The 23,874-nt window shown below is 39.7% G+C and overlaps 1 protein-coding gene across 6 annotated transcripts in view; it reads left to right on the forward strand.

Annotated features, from left to right (window-relative positions):
• The window catches only part of RARB (retinoic acid receptor beta), a 699,713-nt gene that overhangs the window by 257,711 nt on the left and 418,128 nt on the right, over positions 1 to 23,874 (forward strand). Inside the window, exons 1-3 of one of the 6 annotated variants that reach the window (XM_072950849.1) lie at positions 4,395 to 4,522; positions 5,223 to 5,405; positions 10,209 to 10,281. The exons of 4 other annotated variants lie outside the window; for them this stretch is intronic. The gene's annotated coding sequence lies outside the window, so the exon portion shown is untranslated. Of the gene's footprint in view, positions 1 to 4,394; positions 4,523 to 5,222; positions 5,406 to 10,208; positions 10,282 to 23,874 lie in introns of those variants that run through there. One more of the 6 variants, XM_072950689.1, reaches the window with a different exon arrangement.

Consider the following 23,874-nt stretch of genomic DNA (forward strand, 5'->3'; position numbering starts at 1 on the left):
ATAATTTGGGGCTTTTCTTATTTTAAAAGTTATTCAACTTCAAAAATCTCAGGAAGAAGGAGTATTTTGTGTATTGTAACAGTTTAAACTGATCAAGCATTAGTAGGAAGAATCTGTTCCTAATTCCCCAACTCAAATTGAATAATCTCAGCATCGCCCCAGGTATCAAAATATCTCATCCTTACTTCTCAGGGAAACAATGGACGGCATTGTGGGAAGGACACAGACAGCTCCACGTTCAAGTTTACTCGGACATAAATACAGTGCACTTCACAAATGTGTGCAGATTATGTACATTTTTATGAGTTTGACAAAAAGGAGAACAGTGGGAATGGGGAGGTATTTCTAACATCTTGGCTTTTTCCAGCCTCTTGAGTCTTCCTAAAGCTTGGCAGGATTATTTTCATACCAGTTAAATACTTGTACGGCCCGGGCAGCAAGGAAGTCTAGAATTCCTAACAAATCCATCTTGTTTTCTCAGATGCAAGTAATCAATCCTAATACTGTTTTGATTTCATTTACTGAGACATAATTTTATAAAGCTTTTGGAGAAAAAGTAAGCTGTGTAATTTTAGGAAGCGCTTCAATTATATTTGAGAGTCAAAACTGTATTTAATTTTAGTTGTTAATTACCAACAGCTCTTCTTCAGTTCTCTGCCACCTTTTTAAAATAAAAATTGTGTATATTTAAGATGTACAGCATGACTCTTTGATATACACATACATAATGAAATGATTATTACAGTCGAGCTAATTAATGTCCTCATCTCCTCACACAGCTGTGCGTATGTGTGCTGAGAGACCTGAAATCTATCCTTATCAAATTTCCAGTATTCAATACAGTATTATTAACTGTAATCATCATGTTACATGTTAGGTCTCATTCATCCTACAGAACTATAACTTTGTAGCCTTGACCAATATCTCTTCATTTGCCCCCTCTTCCCACCCGTGGTAATCACCATTCTACTCTCTGCCTCTGTGTGGTCTACATTTTTAGATTCCACATGTAAGTAATACCAGCCAGTATTTGTCTTTCTGTGTGTGGCTTATTTTACTTAACATAACGTCCTCTAGGTTTATCCGTGATGTTGCAAATGGCAGAATCTCCTTTTCTAAGGCTGAATAATGATGGAATAAATGTTATTGTGTGTATATACTGTGATTTCTTTACCTATTCATCCATCAATGGACACTGAAGTTGTTTCCATAGCTTAAATATTGTGAATAATGCCAATGAAGAGAGAGTGCAGATACCTATTCAAGGAACGGATTTCATCTCCTTTAACGTATACTCAAACGAAGGATTGGTGGATCATATCATATGGTAGTTCCATTTTTAGATTTGGGGGGGGTAATTAAATTTTTTGTTTGTTTGTTCTAATGGAGGTACTGGGAATTGAACCCAGGACCTCATGTATGCTAAGCACACGCTCTCCCATTGAGCTATACCCTCCCCCCAGTTTTTTTTTGAGGAGCCTTTGCACTGTTTTCCATAAAGCCTATGCCAGCTTACCTCCCCACCAAAAGTGTACAAGAGTTCCCTTTACTCCACATCCTTGACAACACTTTCATTTTTTTGATAATTGCCATCTGAACAGGTGTGAGATGGTATCTCCTTGTAGATTTCAACGCATCTCCCTGACCGCCATCCATCACTATCAGTCTGAGTGCTCTTGACGCAGGCAGCCCTATTTGTTGTTGTGATCAGAGAAGTGCTCTCTCCCCTGCGGCCTGGAAAACTGATTTTTTCATCATTTCTGACACATAATGCCCTTTCATAGGAATTGCCCAAAAGGAAACTGACAGCTCTATAACATATTACAATTTAAAGTTACTAAGCTAAATCATCTTAATTTCCACCAAATTTTAAATGTATTTTTCTTTTACTTTGAAAACAAGTTCAACCTTTGATGTCAATGTTGCTTGAAGATATGCATCTGCTTTCTTGCTGTTCTTTAGAATGTCACTGTCACACCAACACCAATGTTTCTGCTTTATAAACTCCTACGGGGTACGAGTCTGTATTTTCATTTATAACCTAACCTACAACTACACAGATATTAGACAGCTGTTCAGTTTTTTCATTATGATAATGCCTTTAAATCAAAGAGAGATCAGGCTCTTACAGACGTGAACAGTTATTTGGATATAGGTGACCCTAAACCAGAATTCATCATTGAGACCAGACATGGTTCTGAACTAGAATTTGACCATTCTTTCAGTCCATGTATCACTGGTGAAAGATCCCACAAGAAACAGAGGCCACAAGGTGAGCCTTGCTGCTCAAATCATGGTCCACATACTGCAGCCTCAGCAGCACGTAGAAGCTCGTTAAAAGGCAGAATCTTGGGCCTGGGTTTCCACCTACTGAGTCAGACTCCTCGTTTACATGATCCTCAGATGATTTTTATGCACTGCAAAACTTGAGAAGCACTGATGTAGAAGACATATTGGCCTGAAAGCATTTTAAAGATATTTATAGTTTCTCAACCTCAGCATCCTATTTAAAAATATAATCCCCTGGAACTGTTAGGCTCCAGGACTAAAAAAATTTCTCCAAGCCTTATAACTCGAACCTTCATTTAAAATTTGATATAAAAATTAAAAACAGACGTTTCCTTGCTACTTCCTTATATACTAATTTTCCTAACTATATTATGGAGGTATTAAAAATAATATTTTCTTATAAAGAATAATGGCTCCTCTAACCCTGATATATAGGAAATTAATATTCAATATACTATATTTTTATGCAGAATCATGTCAGCCTAATGGTATAAAATTTACAAGAACTGTAAAGTCCTCTGTGTTCTTTCTTAGATACATCCTCCAATTTTTTTTGAATCGTGATTGGGGTATTTTCCCTTTTATCTAGCACATATCTATTTTTTGTGCTGTTTCACGTAAACATTCATCATCACTCAAGGCCATTTTTTTTTTCATGTGGTTTTGTCCTGACCTGCCATCTATTTTAAAACACATCACATCATAAAGTGATATGCCATTTGGTTTATTTTTGTTCGGATCTTTTTCTTCTTGTTCCTATTACTCACCAAGAATTCCCTTGCTTTTTGCCCGTTTGTATTTGTAGTATATGAACTGGCCTGGTCTGGTACCAAGGATTACATTTAGCAATTAGCTTCTTTTCTACATCTCTTTAGGATTTCTTCTTGGACTTGGGCACATTCTGTTCCCAGTTTCTCTTGGGAAAGACTGATAAGGAAATTAAATTACCATTGGATACGGTATATTTCAGCACTACTGTAAATTTCCTAAAAATCTAAATTTTCATATCCTGTTTATTTTCACAACCGTAAGACCAAGCCTTTCTTAATTTAACAATAAGTGTGCAGTGGGAATATTTTTGGCTTATTTATTTTCTTATTTGAAGAATAAAGTCTTCTTCCAAAGACAAGGCCTAAGAAAAAAAGATAATTGCCTTATTAATAGAAAGAGAATAACTTGCATTTTATTCTTTTCTGTACAACTTTCTGCGAATAATGGAGCTGCCAGTTAATTCTCCAATGTATTAGTGTCATCAAATCCTGAATCTCCACCAAGTGCTAGTTTCAAGTCTTTGGAAACTTCTCAGCTAGAGAATGATCCAGGGTTTCAAAGACAGTCTTGCCACCCAGCAGGGATGTAGACAATGGGTTTAGGAACGGATCTTGAATCAAAAGTAGAACCCCGGCCAAAAAATTAGGCAGGGGATCTTTCAGGATAGAAAGGTCTCTTCTGTCCTTCTGGAAATTTTCCGTACCATTCCCAGACTTTATGTATGAAGAAGCTTGTGAACTAACCCCAAAAGTGTGAGAGATTGGTTGAACTCTGAATGTAAAGATGTTTTAGGAATACCTTAATCAATGTATTTAGCTCACATTTCCCTTTTTATGCATAAAAATTATAAGTGCTAAATATGTGTCTACCTAAATCTAAAAGAAGCTTTTTCAAGAAGTACAAAATAAAAAAACAAGTGGTAAGTTAAGCCTTGTGCCACTATTTAATTGGCAGTATTTTGTTTGTTTTTATATTTTAGTAGTACGTACTGTGTGCTTTACTGTTGATAGCATTGTAAGTCTATAAAATTCAGTAGTTAGAAAGGGACAGAGAATACCTTGGTGAGTGTGTCTGCATGTGTATGTACAAAAGATGATTACTTAATTGAGCTGCACCTCTCTGCAGAAGCAGGCAGCATTTCTAATGATGCTCATATTTTTCAGTTTCTCGTTTTGGAACAGTTTTCATTTCTCTTCAAGGAGAGACAAGATTCTCTCCTCCAGGGATTATTGCAAGAAAGGTTCTCTTTACTTTCCCTGTAACAGCCTGGACCTCAGACCACCCGTGTGTTTGATACCTGATGGTGTTGACTTGCTCTACTTGTTCAGAGTCCCTTGGTTGCAGGTAACAGAAGTCAGTATAGAAGAGCACAGAGCATCTCATGGAACCCAGGGCCTGAGATGCATCTGGGTCTGAGAAATCGAGTACTGCAGCCGCCCAGAGGTCTCCACTCCATTTGCAAGTACGGTGGACCTTTGAGCAATACAGATTTGGAATTTGTAGGTCTAGTTATACGTGGAATTTTTTCAATAGTAAATACTACAGTCCTGTGTGGCCCACAGTTGGTTGAATCTGTGAATGCTGAACCACAGATATGGAGAAATCTGGCATACGGAGGGCTGACTATAAATTATACGAGAATTTTCAACTGCATGGAGTCAGTGCCCTTAGCCCCTGCCTTGTTCAAGACTTAACCGTAACTCTTTTAACTGGTTTAGAAATGCTCTATAGGCATCTCTGAGTTAAAATGTTTGTTTTAACAGAAGTAAGAATAATTATTTTACTTTATGAAAGTAAAGTATGATCCTCATATGTATTAAATGGGAACGGTTTTTATTAGAATGTATGAATAAGCAGAAGTCAAGAGTGCAGGAAACAAAGGAAGTGAAGCCAAGTATCTACTGGTCCATCCTAGGTCTAGGTTAGCTTGCACACTTTCATCCCAGGAATAGAAGTCTGTGATATTGTCTTGTCTTGTAGTATGTGTAGAAGAGGTAACAGCACGACTTCTTGTCGCCAAAAAGGTAGACCATTGACAACACCCATAGGTTGCACTGCGTTGCCTGTGCAAGGGAGGTGGGAGGTGACTGGTGATTTTGGCAAGTACGTGAAATCTCAGATTACCTGGTAATTATCACTCCTCTCTGTTTTCTCTCATACAGACAAACAAAGCCTGTCTCTAACTGTCAGAGTATCCCTTGACAAGCGGAAGATTAACTGTGTCTTTTATTGCTGCATTACCTGGGTAATTGATGGCAGCTGAATAAGGAATCAACTCAGGGATGATGTGCTTGCACAAATTCTCCTCTATTTTGTGCGGGAAAATATTAGAAGGCAGAAAAAGAGTAAGCAAATGTAATGAAGTTTTTTACATAAAAATAAGAGCCACTTTGCAGATTGTTTCATTCAATGCGTGGCTCCACTAAAGATATACTAGCCACGAATCTTACATCAGCCATTCCCAATTTCTGGTGCTTTATGAGTGATTATGTGATGGTGATTTATCTCATTCAGCCATTCAATTGATGTTTATTACATTTCTGTAATGTTCCAGGCACTAGGGCTGAAGCAGTGAACAAAAATGCATCCCTGTCCTGCTGTATAGCAGGGAAAACAGACGATCTAATCAGTAACTCTGATCAAATACAATAAGCCATACTTCCCAAATAGTAACTGCTTCTGGGGGCATGTAACAGGAATGTGGGACCCTATATAGGATCCCAGGAAAGCCTGCTCAAAAAAAATGGAACTTTTAAATTGAGAAGTGAATAAAAGTGAGCCAGGAGTGTAGAATAAGAGTGTTCTAAGCAGAGGAAAGAGCACATGCAAATGTCAGAAAGAAGGAGTGAGGGAAGACTGTATTTTGAGAAAATGGGAGATGTTCCATGGGTTAGATCAAAAAGTGCTCATTCCACATTTTCTAGGGACTTGAAAAGTCTTTTAGGGACGTGGGACCATATCCTAAGGCCAAAGGGAAGCCCAGCTAGGGTTCCCATCATGGCTGAAGCTCAGAGAATAGGTTGGATGAGGGAATAGAGTAGACATGAGGGGGTGAAACCAGTTCAGTTACCGCTGTGGCCCAGAAGAGAGATGCTGTTGGCCTTGACTGAGGTAGTGTCATAGAGTTATCAGTGGATGAGTCTGAAGCAGAATCAAGTGTAGGCATGAGGGGGAAGGAAGAGTCAAGGATGACTTTCAGGATTTTAGTTATAGCAACTGGATCATCAGTGGAACCAATCACTGGGGGGAAAAAAACAAAGAAAATAACTGCCTACTTCTACACTTCTTTGTCAAAAAATCTCACTAAATATGTGTTACTAAAATCTGCTCAGTATGAAAAGAGAGAATAGAATAAATAGATGAAGGAACGAACAAATGGTCATGGAAGATTATGATAGGGTCAGGAATAGGACCAGCACATCAGTGAGGTCCGACCTCCTCTGAAGAGAAGGACCACACATTTGATGCTGAGCTTTCCAGCAGCCAAGAGAGGAGGCAAACATGATTCATGGAGTTCATCAGTGAAATGAAGCCGGTTGCTTAGAGAAGCCCCATCCTGCCTGGTATTGAAAACAAAGAGTAATGTCTCCAATAAGTCTTTCCAGAAAGACACCGTCTAAGGTCATTGACAACATCCTCTTCAGAAATACAGTGATAACCTTCATCAGCCCTTTCCTGTGCTGCCCCTCAAGATGGACCAGGGTGTCTGCTGTTACAAAATTAACTGAAAATCAACTCTGAAAGAAGAGAGTGTTTCTACGTGGTCGGTTGTCACTTTCTGATGGTCTGCCATCAGCCCCAGGGTAGAATGTAGACTATCTTTTTCTTACCTGGCTTCTGTGTGGTCCTTGAACTTGAATTTTTTAATGTACATTCTGTGTATTTTTTCTGAATGTCAAAATAGGAAAGAACCTACTTTTTTTTTTTTACTGGTAATGAGGAATAGACAGAGCTTTGGGGAGACCCTCCATAAATACATCTTCTCTCAGCCAAGTTTTAAAAAGATATTGCTGGATCAGTAATGAGTTTAAGGCTATATTGCTGGAGAAGTGCCGAAGGACAGCTGCTCTGTTTTATCAGGAAGTGCTAAGCCATGTGCTTTTTCAGCTAAGCTTGGGGTATAGTTAATACCCTCCTGTGGAAGTTGGGGTCCTTAAGAATGAGCTATGCTTCAGTAGAAGGGTGCCTGGTTTTGCTTAGCAATGAGTCATAGGACAAGTCCCAGGCAACCCAAGATCCTCCCCAGAAAGTCATTTTGAGTCCATTATAACACAGACAGATGGGAAATGGAGATCCCAGAGTTCCCTGTTTTAAGGTACAACTTTAATCTTTATCTCAGAAAAATTTTAAAGCAGCTGTAACCAAATGCCCACTTTGGTTATAAAAAAATGAAAATTTCAGCAAATAGAGCATCCAGAGAATATCAAACGTGAACAGTGTCATTCCCAGGGTAGGCTGAAAAACTATAATGCAATTTTTTTTAAGTTTCCATTCAAATTTTTACCAATATCCCAGGTTCTTTAAGCCAACGAATAATAAATCTGCATTTTTTATTACTAAACAAGAATATGGCCATTTCTGGAATGCAGTGTTATTACAGTTCAATTTCAGTATGATAGCTGAAATAGTAGACTTCTAGCAATACCTTGAGTTTGAACTTGTTTGGACAAGAGGCTTGGTTCTGCTGTATGGTCATCTACCAAGAGTGAGGTAGAGGTCTGTAGGGGTCAGTGGTTAGGAGAATACACTTTGAAATCCTATTTCCTGGGTTCAAATTCATTATCCTCCATCTGACTTTGGCAAACTACCTAATTGTATCACAGTTTTCTCAACTATAAAATGAACATAGTAATAGTATATACTCCATGAGTGTGTTGTAGAGATTAAAGAAAATAATATATGTAAGAGATGTTAGGATAGCCTTGGGTACAGACAATGCATAGTAAACATTGGCTGCTATTACTGGTCTTAGCTGAGCTAGACGCACTGACCCAATCCATCTGTATCACAATGGCTGTAGGACAAAAGGCAGGCCAGACAAACAGGTATAACGCAGCCCAACTCCATAAGTGAGACAGCCTTCACAAGGACATGTGTGCTTCTGCCACAGGAAGGGACTTATTATCTGGGGACCTGCATATTCACTCAGGTACAGCAAGTGGCTACTGTAACAGTCAGATGGACTCTCTACTAGCGCTGAAGATGCTTATTAGCTGGTGCCTTGAAAAGTAAATGAGCATTTGCATTTTTAAAATGAAGCATCTAAGTAGATAAATTAGATGAGATAAGCTGTGAGACGGAAGGCAGAACCAGGGCTGGGGGAAAGAAGAAGTGATGATTCCATTAGTACAAAGTGGAGAATTTCAGGTCCCTCCCTCCTGATTTCAAGGCATGCAGTTATAAAATTGATTCATGACAGAAATTGGTTTGCCTACCTTGGATGTACAGGAAAGGAATAAAACATGATGGGTGCCAGAAAAATGAAACCTTGTGGTCTCAAATCACCCAGAAATTCTTAATACCTGTGTTAAGAGTTGCAAACTCAAATGATAACTGGAACCAGACAAGTAATGTAAAGAAAAAGGCCAGGCAGATGTAAGATGACAAATGGTAACAACACCTGGACTCAATGCTGATGATTGATAGAGAGTAGTGGTGACTATGGAAAACTGGAGATTACTTACTCCTCAAGACAGCTACTCACATCCAGCGCACCGTCACCATAAAGGAAGGTAGATGGAGTAGGGCCACGTCTTCCAGTTTGTCGGGCAAAATAGGAAACACGGTCTCTTAAAATTTTTTAGATCTCTGTTTTAAAAGATTAACAACCAATTGAAATGTAAGACTTTGTATGGCTCAACATTATAGGCCAAAGAAAACACATCTGTGTGCCCAGTTGAGTATGACGTTTTGAACATGCGGTTTACTCACATCGTATTGGATGTGAGTGATGTATTGTTAAGTGAAGTCTTTGCCAAAATGTTTCAGTTAAAAGTGAATACTATTGTCCAGGGATCTCCACAGTATTTGAGGCAATGACCAGGGAGCATATCCCAGGAAGACACATGACAGGATACTTCATAAGCAAGTATCCTGTCATGGATATAGGGCTTCCTGTCTTGGTGACTTGGATCAGAGATCATCAAGCTTTTTCCCTGTGACCAAATCTGGCCTACTGCAGAAGTTTTATGTAAACGTAGCCACACCCATTGTTTGCATATTGTCTCTGGCTACTTTCCTGTGGCAAAGGCAGAATTAAGTATTTGTAGTATTTGTAACAGAGACCCTATGGGCCACAAAGCCTAAAACTTTGATTATTAGACACACTTTACAAAAATAGTTGACCAACCCTTAATCCAAATAAACACATCAACCAAAAATGATTCTGTAATTTGAAAACTACAAAAACAGAAGTATGTATATATAAATTCACGTGCTTGTGTATGAAGTGCTGGAAGAGCTCAAAGAAGGAAAGGATGGTTTCTTCTGGGAGGCAGTGTGGAAGGCTAAGCTGAAAGGTAATATTTGACTTAGGTCTTAAAGGACAGGGCAGAGTTGCCCCAGTGCGGAAGGGAGAACTTTCAGGCATGACACATTGGATTACAGCTGATGATTTCAGCTCGGGGACAACAGGGGGCAAAAGAGGGGTTAAAACTCCCAGGAGTAAGTCAGGGAAGCAGGAAAGACCTGACTCCCCTCCTTTTTAACTCTCAGAAGCCCTAGCTTCATATTTGTTTTCTGTTTTTTTTAAAGAATAGCTCCTTTGACTCAACTTTAAGACATAGCACAACTAGTTGGTGTGTAAACTACCCAGTAAAGATGGACAATGAATAGTGTCCATGAAAAAAATGACTGAGCACACCTATCTAATGTTTTTTTCTCAGAGGGTGAAGCTGAAAACACTGGATGGTGGGCTTAGTGAGGTATTAGAATTCAGTCTGTTAAAGGAATAAGGAATGTAGATTTGTTTTTCCTAAAAATAGTTTGCAAAGAATATGTTCCATGTGTAGTGGTACTGTGTATGTTATATTTATTTTAATATCCATCAGTAATGTATACATAGTAAGTGCTCAGTAAGTACTTTCTGAATTAATAAATAATCTATTCAAAGTAATTTATATTTGTTCAATTCCTATTCATTCTTCAAGATTTATCTGTTGAACATTCCAGAATTATCATTTTGTCACTGAGTCCAAACTTGTTCTGCTCACCACATGACAGGTCAGTAAATCGGGAGATGAGATGTTGGGGCAAGGAATAACAACTTTATTCAGAAAGCCAGCAGACGGAGAAGATGGGGGACTAATGTCCTAAAGAACCATCTTCCCCAAGTCGGAATTCAGGCTCTTCTTATACTAAAAAGGGGAGGGGGTGTGGCTGGTTGTTGCAAACTTTTTGGTGTTGGAATCCTTTGTTCTTGCAGCTGTCTACATAGGTCAGGTCATGATGTTCCTGTAAACCTCCAACAAGACAAATGTTATTTTCCATTCTGCAACTTTTTATCTCTGTATCAATGAGAAAGTGTTCTACCCTTAAAGGTCAGAGCCTTGAGAATAGGCTGTCCTGTGTATTTCAGGCTCTAGGCAACATTCTTTTACAAAGGGTGCAGAACCAGCATGACTAAGCACAGGAAACAGAGCACAGGGTTAGAACCAAAGGAACAGATCTAATATGGAGTCAGGTTTGTTCTTCCCCACTACAATTTGATAAAGGACTGGGGTAATAGCAGTAGAGGTATTTGGAGGCCATTTGGGGGTTCATTGTGTTCTTTGGAGGGTTATATCCAAAGAGTACTGGTCACAGTCTTCTGTGTTCCTCCTTGTACAGTTTGGTTCATCCTAAGCAAGGCAGCAGTGAGCCAGGGAAACCCATGCCTTGTTCTAATTCAACATGACAGTGTCTTATTTTTCTTTGAAGTCCATCCAAGAGTTTAGTTAATATAATATTTAGGATAATGCTAATTGTTGCAACAAAGTTACCAAAATGCAAATAAGATAGGATCACTTTCAATCTCAGATCTTGCAACTACATTTCTCTTGATGACACCATGTCTTTTTGAGGCTGGTTTTTCAGAACTTGTGATTTTTAATAGCAAGTATTGTGCCAAAATCAACATTGCATAGGAAATAAGGTTGGTGGTATTTGAGAAGTTGTACAAAGCTCAACAGATGCTCAAGTCTCATTAGTAAGCAATTATGGTTATGTAAGAATATTAATATTTCTCTCTTGACTTTATAGGTATTATTTTTTCAAGTGACTACTAGACTACTAGTAGGGTATTCATATGTAAGTTATTTGAACCTAACTACCTTGAAATAGAATCATTACATGTTTCTTTTGGCCGTGGGGCACTGTGAAAAGATTACTCAGACAGGACGGTGCCACAAACTGAGGAAGCTTGAGAACCTCTGACCCAGGGCGTTCTTGCATGCAGAACGCATGGTGAAGGGTAAAGCTAGCTTTAACCTGCAAGCTCCAGTGTGTCCATTGTCAAGCTTACAGCAGGAGAAATGAGAGCATGAGAGAGGTATAGTCTGGCTCTTGAAGGTCCCCACCAACTACTCATACCGCTTTACTCATGTTCTATCAGTAAGATCTTAGTTAAATGGCAACTGTGGATAGGAAATGTATTTCAGCTAACCAGTCATGGTCCATGCAGCTACCGAGGAGGAGCGAGTGAATTTCGTGAAGAGCTAAGTCTCTGTACCCTCTAGAACTTATAGAACACTCTCCCTTTTCCCCAGGGAAGAGGCCAGAAGTACCCATCCAGTTACTGCTTCAAGCCCAAATCTAGGATCTCTGCTGATGCTCGGTCGTTTCCAGTAGGTCTGGAATTGACTCCTGGCCTGGGCATCTATGTAAAAAAGACAAGTTATCTGTACCCACTATCCCTGAAAACAAAACACATTCATACAAACACAACGGTAAGTCAAGGACCGTGTAACTGCATTTGAAGACTGCCTTTTAAACAAAGGAAGAATTGGTCCTGGTCCATAGCAGTAATGGAACTCTTCTGCCCAGGCACTGGGTGTACACTTTGACTGGTGAGGGAGGGCTGGCAGGGGGCTCATCCTTGATTAGTCTGTTACTGCTCTCTGGGTAAAACTCTCTTGTCTGTCTTGCCTACTGTCTTCTGCGGCTTCTGGCTCCATCCATTGACAAGTCATTTCTTGCCCATTATCCTCCATCGTTTTATCTGAGGTTGACGTTGGTATGTTTGCTTTATAATCTAGTTTCTGTTGGCATCTTTGGGTGCTTGAATCATCACAGGCTTTATTTAAAGTAGGCTTGCTGTATGGTTTCTTTGGCGGCATAATTTCCTCAAAATCATAGCAGGCTCCTCATCTCCCTGAGTGCAGTCCCTTCTCATGCTACCAGCTACATTGAAGGTTCTTTGCCAGGCACATTTCCTCTCCTTCCTTTGTGCCTTTTTCTCCTTCACTCTGCCATGTGTCTTTCACATTAAGGGTGGCTCTACTGAGGCCACGTGAAACGTCAGGATGTGCCGGGACATCCACCTGTGTATCCCCTTCCCAGTCGTGTGAGCCCAGCCAGCACCAAGCTGCCGGAACACCTCCGTTCCCTCTTGCCTCTGCTGGCAAACCAGGAACTGCTCTCTGCTCATCTCTTTCTTGTAATCGCATGAAAAGTAGCAAAGGGCAAGCCGACACCCACTAATATTCAAGCTCTTTTAACCCACTCCACTTACAACTACAGGCTTCATGTTTGTAGCTCCATCTATTCAACCAGGTCATCCAGGATTAGGGTTTTCATCTCTCTCACCTACCAGGAATGATGTTGATTGAGTTGTAAGTTTGCTTCTTTACATGGTGGTTTGAGAGATGTGCTTCCTGTAGTTTTTCTCTTTTTCTCCAGAACTTTCCAGAAAGTTGATTCCAAACATTTTCTCATATCTTACTGGTCAGACATTGCAGTCCTAAACCAATCAGTACCAAGGATAACTTTTGAATACTCAAGAATTACATCCCCTTTAGTAGACGTGAATTTCCCAAACTACGTAACCAGTGCTCAATCAGGGAGGAATGGGACCGGTGTTCAGAACCTAAGCCCATTACAGTGTCCACTACAACGGAGACTTGAGCCAGATGAAAGAGCCCCCACCCCCAGACCTCTGACTGTTTAGCAATGAAATGTGTGAAAAGCTAGGGAATATAAATAACTATAATTAAGCTTTGCTTTTTTATCTTGAATGCATTTGGCGCCTCTCCATCCTCCCTAAAATCAATACTTGAAGCTCCTTCCAGTAATCATGTCAGGCAAGTATATGAAACTGATGAATAGAAGACAAACTGTTTTTCTGCCCATTTTACCATTATCAGTTAATGTTTGACCTCTGGCGATATTAGCAATGGTGAGTGGTGCCCTTTATTTCTCTACTTCCCAAATTTTCCTTAATGACCTTTATTACTTTTATAAAGAAAAAGTACATTTAGCAAATTAATAGGTATTTGATCCTATACTGGGAATGGAATGCACATTCGAGTCCTTCAAAATCTTCGCAGGTATAGTAGATCTGGGGATTCCAATCGACTGTGTCGGATGTTGTTCCCCCCTGGGAAGCAGAATTGACTGTTTCAGAAGTTTTTCTAAATATTTCTCCCGAATTCTCTCTCCTGTTCCCTGGGAACACGATAAGCATATTCACTGACAAGCAGCTTTGAAATTCTGACCCAGAGACAAATTTAAACTGAGGGATTTGCCTTCTCTTCCCACTTGATTGGGTTTCCTTATTGGTGGCTCCTGGGTTTTATTTGCCTCCTGTTTGTGGTCAGCCCAGCTGCAGCCATCCTGTCATCCTTATACAAACTGGAAACCACTCCACTGGGTCCCTTGTGTCTGTGTTCCTTATGTATGTTCTAAATAGATCGATCTTTCTAAATTTCTTCTTTGAAATCTACCATTCATTTGGATAGGATAGTAAACAGGCAAATGACTTTAATGGGAATTTTGGTACTAATAACTTACACATTGAACTTGATTATTTAGGTTTTAGTAACTGATGAAAAACCTTGATTTAGTAAAGTCATGTCACTTACAACTGGCTTCCACATGTAGATTTATGGGGAGAAACAGGAAATTCAATAAAATAATAAAAAGTTTCTGATATTCCATGATTGTTGGATGTTTAGGACAGTTGAGATTTAGAATCAGAGCCCTCAAAAGTATATGTTTATTCTCTTCTAGACAAATATACTCTACCTAGCACACATAGTGTTTCCAGTGGATAGGCAGATGAATTAGAAACTTAAAAAGAGATGAATTTTAATCAGGGCATCTGAAATGAGCAGGTGGTAATCAGTAGAGCAGAGAAGAGCTTTTGACAGTTTGTTAAGACTTTTATGTATTCATTCAACAAATATTTATTGTTTGCCTGAAAGCGTGAACCACTAGATAGCTTATAATCATTGGAGAGCAAGTCAGACCAGTTCCTGTTCTCATGAAAAGTGATCTGATGGGAAGACAGAGTGAAAGCAAATAAAGCGACACAGAAAATCAGAGCATGTACTAGTGCCACGAAAGGAAAGAACTAGGTTATATGGGAGAACAAGAGGGAAAACCCATGTTCGATTGGGTGGGCAGGAAAGATCTTTTGAGGAGGGCTCATTTAGGCATTCGGATATTGAAAAAGAAGGGGGAAAGAAGACATAGTAAATTTAAACCTTCAAAGAGGGACTAAATCTCCATAGTTGGGAGCATTTTAAGTTTTAAGGAAAGTTCACTGCTCTTGTTTTTGAATTTGTCAACATGGAAACTTCTCCATCAGCAACTTTCAGTAGCCCTCTATGCACATTATTCAAAAATGCTTAAGTGTTACAGGTGTTCAGTAAATGCTTGTTGACTTGAACTTTGATTCTCTCCAGACTTTGATTAATAACCTCTGTGCAAGCCAATACAGAGATACCAGCACCGCCGTTCTAGAAAACATCTTGATTTAGTTTTTTAAACAGATGGCTTTTGCATTCAGTTTTTAGGTGACATCTCTAGGAAGGAAACCCAGATTTTGAGGGAAGTGCATTTCAGCGAAGTTCCCCTGAACTCGCGGAAAAAATGAGCTATATATAAATGGTTCCATTCTCAGTAGATTCACTGCCGGTTGAAAATGTAGTTGAGTACATAGATTTTTATTATAATGTTTTGCTGTTCTTGCGTGTATGATATATGGAAGCATTGGCTTCTTTGCCTTTTTTTCATTAAAAATATCATAAAACATTTAGGGGTCTGTGCAGAAATTGCTGTGACCTCTATTTATAATTGAAGAAAGTAATGTTTCCTTTAAAATATTACTGGAAAGCAGTATTCCTGATCACGAGGCCCTGAAGTCGGCTAACCAGATTTGTGCAGATTTCCATTCTCATGTGTGCAATCACCACAGTGACGGGGAAGAAATCTAGCAAGCACCCTATGCTTTGGAAGCAGGTTTATAGGAGCTGGTTTTATGTTTTATTTTGATGGTTTTTGTTGTCGTTGTTTCAGTGAAAGCAATTTCTGTTTTTTAAAGTTGCTAATACCAAATAAGCGTAGGGCCTTTGTTTATTTCTTAAACTGAAGAGTGCCCTCCAACCAGCCAGAACCTCTCTGTGCCGCTGCATCTCCAGCCATAGTGGGAGCACCAATCCCCTGGGGATCTTGTTACAGAGCAGCGGGCCTGGAGCAGGGAAGAGGACTCTGCTTTTCTGACCAGGTAATTCAGTGCTGCTGCCCAGACCACGCTTTAAGTGGCAAGGCTCTAATAACTGCATCTCCCGAAAGGCAAACTGCGACATTGGTCATTCAAACATAGCTCTGCCTTGTTTCCTCCATGTCCCGGGATGGCGTCTCTTGGATCCTGGGTCAAGATCTCTCAGCTGAGTCACTCAGCATTTGCTTCTTTCGTCTGAGAATTAGTCCTAAAGGCAACTTAAAAGACGAGGCAGATGTTTTGTCTTCAGCAGTCCCCCGTCCTTCACACACTCATTCGGTGCCTCTGTTACCCCAAAAGGGGAAGGGAAAAGACCCCAATTCTTGTCATATCCAAAAGATAAGAATTCAAATGTGTAGCAAAAGATTTTAAAGGTTTTATTTAGCGAAGGGAAAGTCCCCCTCTAGGAACAGGGGACGGGCTGATGCAAGGGAGGAAAAGTGGTGGTCTTTGCCTCTTCTCTTACACCCTCATTTAGAGGCAGTCTCTTGATTGACTGATGACTCTTGCTCCTGGAGTCACGCTCCTCTCCTTTTGTGCACATCCTTACCCATGATGCACATAGAAAAACCCATGGAGGGGGTGCCCTAAACCGCAATGCTAATTATATTACAATGAGCACCGGGTCATGTTGGTTAGGTCCTTCTCCCTACCACACAGTTGTGGCTGTTGGGTTCTAACTAGTTCCTTGCTGGTGCTCATTTAGAGGAAGTAAAGCCCCTTTATGCTGGAGGCGGGCATAACTCCATCTTCTGGACCATCCTCCCTCTCCTCCACCTACCTGCCCCGTGCCTCCACTCATCTAAGTACCTAACACCACCATGTGTCCTGTCAGCTATGCGTTCAAATGCACCCCGACTCCATCCTGGGCTCTCCATCTCCACCACACCAGTCCAGTCAGATCCTTCAACGCCTCTCACCCGGGCTTTTAAGGGTCCCCTAACTCACCACCCTGTTCTACTCTTGCCCTACGGCAGCTAAGTAAGTGTCCAGGAGTATAAATCAAACTCTGTCCCTCCCTGCTTCGAATCCCCCAGTAGCTTCCCAGGTACTCAGAATAAAACCCATCCCGTGACCGCGGCATACAAGGGCTGTCTGACGCAACATACTGGCCTCCTTCCTACTTCTAAGCTTGGCACCCACGCGTATCTCTCTCTGAAAGGCTCATCCTAGGGTGCTGGGCTGGTGTGGGTGATTTCTCATCCTTCAGGTCCCTCAAGGCCCTGTTTAAATCTGCTCTGCCCTGTTCTTTAATGTTTTATCTGCCTGTTTGATATCATGTGTCGACTGAAATAAAATACACAACCTAAAAGTTGAGAGTTAGGTTTCATTCGATGGATTTTCTGAGGACTCAGCCCCGGATGACAGCCTCTCAGATCACTCTGAGAGACTGCTTGAAAGAGGTAGGGGAGGAGCCAGGATATATACGAGTTTTTACAACAAAGACCAGGTAATTGGAACACCAAAAGATGATTGTTAATTAAAGAAAAGCAGACATCTCAAGTTAAGGAATTAAGCACTTTTCTATGCATGGGAAGATGCAAAGTTCTGGGCTGACTGAAATCATTCCTTTAATATGCACCTAGCTGTCTAGGGCCAGTATCCTGTTCTGTCACATCCTGAGTTCCCTGGGTGGGGGGACACCGTTGATGGGGGCTGCCTGCTTGTCTGCATCCTTTCTTCTGCTCACTGTCAGGGGTGGCGGTAGCAGCTGATGGATTGATGGCCAGAGTTCTTTGTTTAGTGATACGGTTTGCAATATTTTTTGTTCACACATATTTAGTCTTTTTCACTGTCTGAAAGTATCATTTATGTATCTATTCACTTTTTTGTTTTCTGGCTTCACACCACCACACTAGAATCTAAGCTCCTTGAGGGCCTGGCATTTCACAGGTGGTTGGGGAGGTGGCGAGGGGGATGGAGGAAGGGGAGGGAGGGAGGGAGAGAAGGAAAGGAGGAAGGAAGGAGGGAAGGAAGGAAGGGAGGAAGGAAGGAAGGAAAGAAGGGACAAAGACAATCCCCGTGCCTTTTATTAAAAGGCTCCCCATTTTTCAGTTTCATACTGAGTATTATTAGAAATTACCTTTCTTACATGTTCTGGGAGAGACAGAAATGACCATGTATAACTTAAAGCTTAAAAATATTTTTAATAAAGAGGAGTTCATTTCTATGCTGAGTTTTAGTAACTTTTATTTCCAGAAACTCAAATGAGTTGAAAACAAAGACACTATTTGGGGAAATTTCCCTAAGGATGACACCAGCAATGAAGGCTCTTGGCTCTGGATAGTACATTTGTGCTGACAGCTCTAGGCCTGCTGTTCGGAGAGATGAGCAAACATTGGCTAAATAGTCAACCAAAACCTGAGTGGCCCAGGGTCACAGGGCAGGATGAATTGCTCTGACTCACTTTGGTGTTTGATCGCTCCCCTTGAGTCCAGGCCAATGGTGCGAAGAATGGGCGCTTTGTAGTCCACTGAGTCAGCTCGCAGATCTTGGCTTTCTGCTTCTTAGTCACATGACTCTGAGACAGGGCTTGAACGTTTCCAAGCCTCTTTATTCTCACCTGTTACATGAACACAAGAATCTGTTGTGGTAAGGTTTTCAAATCATTTATGTTAAGTACCCAGGCTTCTATTTCTGGGGACACCAGAACCCACGCAATGCCAGGAGGTAGCCTTTATTTTGCAATCCATGTAAATGGCCATGCCATTTACATTTTATCTCTGTTAGGAGTTTCCAGGAGCACCGAGTCCAGGTATAAGGTACATGCAGTGAGCTATAAATGGCAGCCCTGGATTTATACCAGGAGGCAGGCCCTAGGGAACTAGACACCCAGACCAGTCCTTTCACTGGAAGCAACTAAATGGGAGAATTCTAGATCAATCACTAAAAACAGAATAAGAGACTTGAGGAAATTTTCAGACAATTAGGGTGAAAAAAGTCAAATTAAAAATTATAACAATTAAAAATAAAAACTCAGTGGATGAGGCAACCTGCTGGAAAAGTTAGTTAAGGAGAAGAAACTGCAGATTAGAACCTGCTGAAAGAATTAGTTTAAGAGAAGCCAGATATGAAGAAATTACATAAGGCAAAATGATAGAATATAAAACAGAACTTAAAAACATAGAGGAGCGGGTGAGGTATAGCTCAGAGCATGCATGCTTAGCATGCACAGGGTCCTGGGTTCAATCCCAGGACCCCCATAAAATTTTTTAAAATAAAGAAAAAACTTGGAGGAGAGGGTGAGAGGTTCCAACAGAAGTTCTAATGAGGAAGAGGCAGTATTTGCAAAAAATAGTGTTAAACTCATCACAGAAAAAGAGTTCGGCCTTTTTGTAAATGACTTTTCCTCCTTTTAGTATTATACTAATTGTATTTCTTGCTGTTTTATAGGTTGTAGATAATAAACTATTAAAGCAGCAGCTATGTTTAGTGAAAAATGATTATTACCAATTATTTTACATTTTAAATCAAAATTTTTCCTTTGTGTAAATATTAGAACCTCTGGTTTCCATTTTTCAGTTTTTATACAGAGATGGATTTTTAAAAAGTCGTCCTCCATGTATATTTTAATGCATCAGTAGAGACTGTCTTTTTGTGGAGAAATGGTTTAAGGTTTCCTGATTTTTCATTTGTTTAAGTGAAAAATCTACCTAACACCACCATTTATTCCATTTATATCTGAAATATAAACATGTAGCAGGCCCATTTAGAATCAGATTATGTAGGTTCTATGTGTAGTAAAAGAACTGGCCTCAAGCCCCAGATGAAGTAGATTTAGTACTCCTGGTCTTTACATTTAAATTGACTCTCACCCTAAGCCTTCAGTTTGTCCAGGTTATAGGCCAGAAAAATATATTTTTTTAATTGAAGTACAGTCAGTTATAATGTGTAGATTTCTGGTGTACAGCACAATGTCCCAGTGATGCATATACATACATATATTTGTTTTCATTGAAGGTTATTACAAGATAGAATATAGTTCCCTGTGCTATACAAAAGAAACTTATTTTATTTTATCTATTTTTATATATAGTGGATAATATTTGCAAATCTCAAACTCCCTAATTTATCCCTTCCCACTCCCTTTCTCCCAGTAATGATAAGATTGTTTACTATGTCTGCAAGTCTGTTTCTGTTTTGTAGATGAATTCATTAATGTCCTCTTTTTTTCTTTTTCTTTTTTTTAGATTCCACATATGAGTGATATAATGTGGTATTTTTCTTTTTTTTTCTGGCTTACTTCACTTAGAATGACAATCTCTAGGTCCATCCATGTTGCAGCAAATGGCATTATTTTATTCTTATTATGGCTGAGTAGTATTCCATTGTGTCAATATACCACAGCTTCTTTATCCAGTCATCTGTTAGTGGACATTTAGGTTGCTTCCATGTCTTGGCTATTGTATATAGTGCTGCTATGAACATTGGGATGCATGTGTCTTTTAGAATTAGGATTCTCTTTGGATATATGCCCAGGGGTGGGATTACTGAATCATATGGTAAGTCTGTTTTTAGTTTTTTGAGAAATCTCCATACTGTTTTCCATAATGGCTGCACCAAACTACATTCCGACCAATGGTGTAGGAGGGTTCCCTTTTCTCCACGTCTTCTCCAGCATTTATCATTTGTGGACTTTTTAATGATGGCCATTCTGACTGGTGTGAGGTGATACCTCACTGTGGCTTTGATTTGCATTTCTCTGATGATTAGCGGTATTGAGCATTTTTCATCTACCTATTTGGCCAGAAAAACATTGTCATTGTAAATAATAAGACCAAAGCTAAGGCAAATCCTTACCATGTAGTTGACATTTAGTAAGTACTTGTTAGATGACTGAATTAATGACTATTATAAATTTTAGGAGATTGATTAAAATAAAAAATTAAATCAAAGCATGTTTTTACATCTCTTTGGATTTGCTATTTTCTTAAGTGTTGCAGTCATCATTTGTCATCATTTTTGATGTTAATTATATACTCTTTGGTGAGGTCGATAGATTCCTGCCTCATTCACTACACTTTTACTCTCTCATTTTTGCTGTCCTGGAATTACGTCTCCTACTAACAATTAGTATATTTTAAAAAAAAGTAACTGGAGTGTTTGCTTTTCCTATTCAAAATCAACGCTGAACATTGTCACTGATTGTAGTTACTGTTATAAATGTATTGACTTTCTTGCAGCAATTCTAAGAGGTCAGAGTCCTGTCTCACTCATTTTGTTGTCTTCCATAGTCCCATGTTTGCATGTAGAAACTGCTCGACCTGGAAATTTTGAATGAACAAATTGTCCATCCCTGCTTCTACCTCTTATACCATAGCAATGCATCCCAACAGACTTGGAGATATTGATCATTAATTCTCTCAAACCTCTCCATTGATTTACATGAACTCAACATCTTTGTCTTCTGAAAAGCAAACCTAAAGGGAAAGTCAGTTGAGATCTTAGGACATGAACAGAAATTAGACCCCAAAGTCATGCAAGGTGAGGTGCCTACAGGAACAGCCAAGTTTCAAGAAAAATTCACAGGCTTAGCGCCAAGGACAGCAGGAGCCATACCTCCCCCCTGGGCTCCTAATCATTTTGTGTTTGGCTTGAGCCCTTCACTCTTTAACATCAAGTTCTTCAGTGGCTTGGCTCCTTCTGCAGACATCACACTCAAAATAATGGGCCTTGGGAAAAATTTTGGCACAGACTTGTTTCTTTTTAAACATTTTTGATCAGATGTAGGATTTTATAGTCATCTTGTTTGTGAAATGCCTTTTCTGTACATTTTTATCATGGCAGTGTTTATGTTGCATGTCTAATTAGCTTCAACATACCAGATGAATTGTTTAAACCTGTCTGGCAGGCTATAATTTTTCAAAGTTCCTCATCTGCTAAGAAAAAAAAATATATTTGTAAAGGTTTTAGATTTCAGGAATCACAAGTCCACGATGGAGCCTATTCACCATAAGAAACATTTCAAGGGAGGGTGGGGAGAAGAGCCATTTGCCAGAATGGCCAGTGGGAGAGAAGACCAGGCTCCCATCATTTACAATTCTAATTTGAGACTTGGTGCCAAAATCAGCACTTTTCCCCCCTCCCACTCCTGCCCCCTCCCCAAAACTAAGGAAAACAAAATATTGAGCCGAGAAGTTTCTCACCATTACCAGCTCTAGATATATTTGGGACAAAGAAAGCCAGAGGAAAACGTGGGCTCATGGGAGAAAGGATAGGAAACCGGATTAGGGTGAAGAGATGATGAGTTTGGAGAAGAGGGACTGAAGCCAAGAAAGTGAAAAGCAGGGCGCCTAAAGGCTGGGGATCCACCAAGGGCTGAGTATAGTCAACATCTCGGCTTTAGCATCTGCGTGTTCCACCAACCACAGATCAAACACTTTCGCAAGAGACATTCCAGAAAGTTCCAAAAAGTAAAACTTGAATTGGCCACACACCAGCAACTATTTACATAGCATTTTCATTGTATTTACAACTATTTCCATAGCCCTTACATTGTATTAGTACTATAAGTAATCTAGAGATGATGTAAGTTATACAGGAGGACGTGTAGGGTATACACAAATAACACATCATTCTATACAAGGGACCTGAGCATCAGGGATTTGGTGTCTCTGGGGGTCCTGGAACTGATCACCTGCAGACACATAGGGGAGGCTGTACTTGCTACACATTCCTCAGTTTGATACAATCCTACATCCCGACGCGTTACACTATCTCAATATATTAACCTTATTAATACTTAATTTCAAAAAATCCTTCCTGTGGAAGGGACCTTAGAGATGGCCTAACTCAGGTTCTCCTCTTCCATTTGCCAGAAAAGTTTTCATCTCTCTCTTCCTTCAGCCTCTGCTTGAACCCAGGTGGTAAATCCTTTCTGCGTCAAGATGCCCATAACTGTGGGAGACAGTATCCTTGTTGCTGAATATAGTCACCAGTGATACTACAATTACAAACAATAATAGCTTATTTGTATAGCAGTTTACCATTTGTGCTTTCATAATATTAGTGCCTTTGAGCATCACAAGAGCCCTAAAAGAAGTTTTGACTTGCCCATATTGACACATGTGAGCAACTCCAGCAGGAGCTAGCATTTACAAAATCCTCAGTATGTGCTCAGCACTGTGCTAAGGTACTGTCCCTGCATTGTTCCATTTAATCCTTGCAAAAACACTTGACAAAAACTTTAATATGCTCTTTTGAAAAATGATGAAATTAAAAATCAGGGATGTGAAGTAATTCATTCAAGGACTCCCAGGTAATAAGAGGTAGAAGATTGAACAATTATTCCAGGTTTGTCTGACTGATGTTCTAAGACACTATGTTACTGTATTTCATTAAATCAAAGATGGTATCACTGTAAGACACACCATTATTTTATGTACCACCAAGAGAGAAAAAAAATACTGACAATTAAACTATGGTGCTATGCTTTCTTTCCACTTAGGATTTTTGTCTTTAACTTACTGAAAGTGTTCTAGACTTTAGACTTATGATTCTCATCATATGCCACTCTGAACCGTGTGGAATGGGGAAAGTATAAGTGAAATAAAACTCGATTAAAATGTTCCTGAATGTCTCCACGCTTAGAGACCCACTCATCTTGATTACTTTTCAACTCAGCGTCGTCACTTGTCTCCTCAAGAACATCAGGAACAATGGAAGTATTAATGCCTTATTAGGCACCTCATTTGCAAATATTTTCTTCCATTCAGTAGGTTGTCTTTTTGTTTCATTGATGGTTTCCTTTGCTGTGCCTTTTGCAACTTTAAGTTTAATTAGTTCCCATTTGTTTACTTTTGCTTTTAGGAGTCCAATCCCCCCAAAAATATTGCTGCAATTTATGTTAAAGAGTGTTCTGCCTATGTTTTACTCTATGAGTTTTTGAATATATGGTTTTACGTTTTGGTCTTTAATCCGTTTTGAGTTTATTTTTGTATATGGCAGTAAAGAATGTTCTAATGTCATTCTTTTACATGTAGCTGTCCAGTTTTCCCAGAACCACTTATTGAAGAAACCATCTTTTCTCCATTGTATACTCTTGCCTCCTTTGTCATAGATTAATTGACCATAAGTACATGGGTTTGTTTCTGGGCTTTCTATCCTATTCCTTT

This window comes from Vicugna pacos, chromosome 1 (assembly GCF_048564905.1).
Source record: "Vicugna pacos chromosome 1, VicPac4, whole genome shotgun sequence".
Lineage (NCBI taxonomy): Eukaryota > Metazoa > Chordata > Mammalia > Artiodactyla > Camelidae > Vicugna > Vicugna pacos.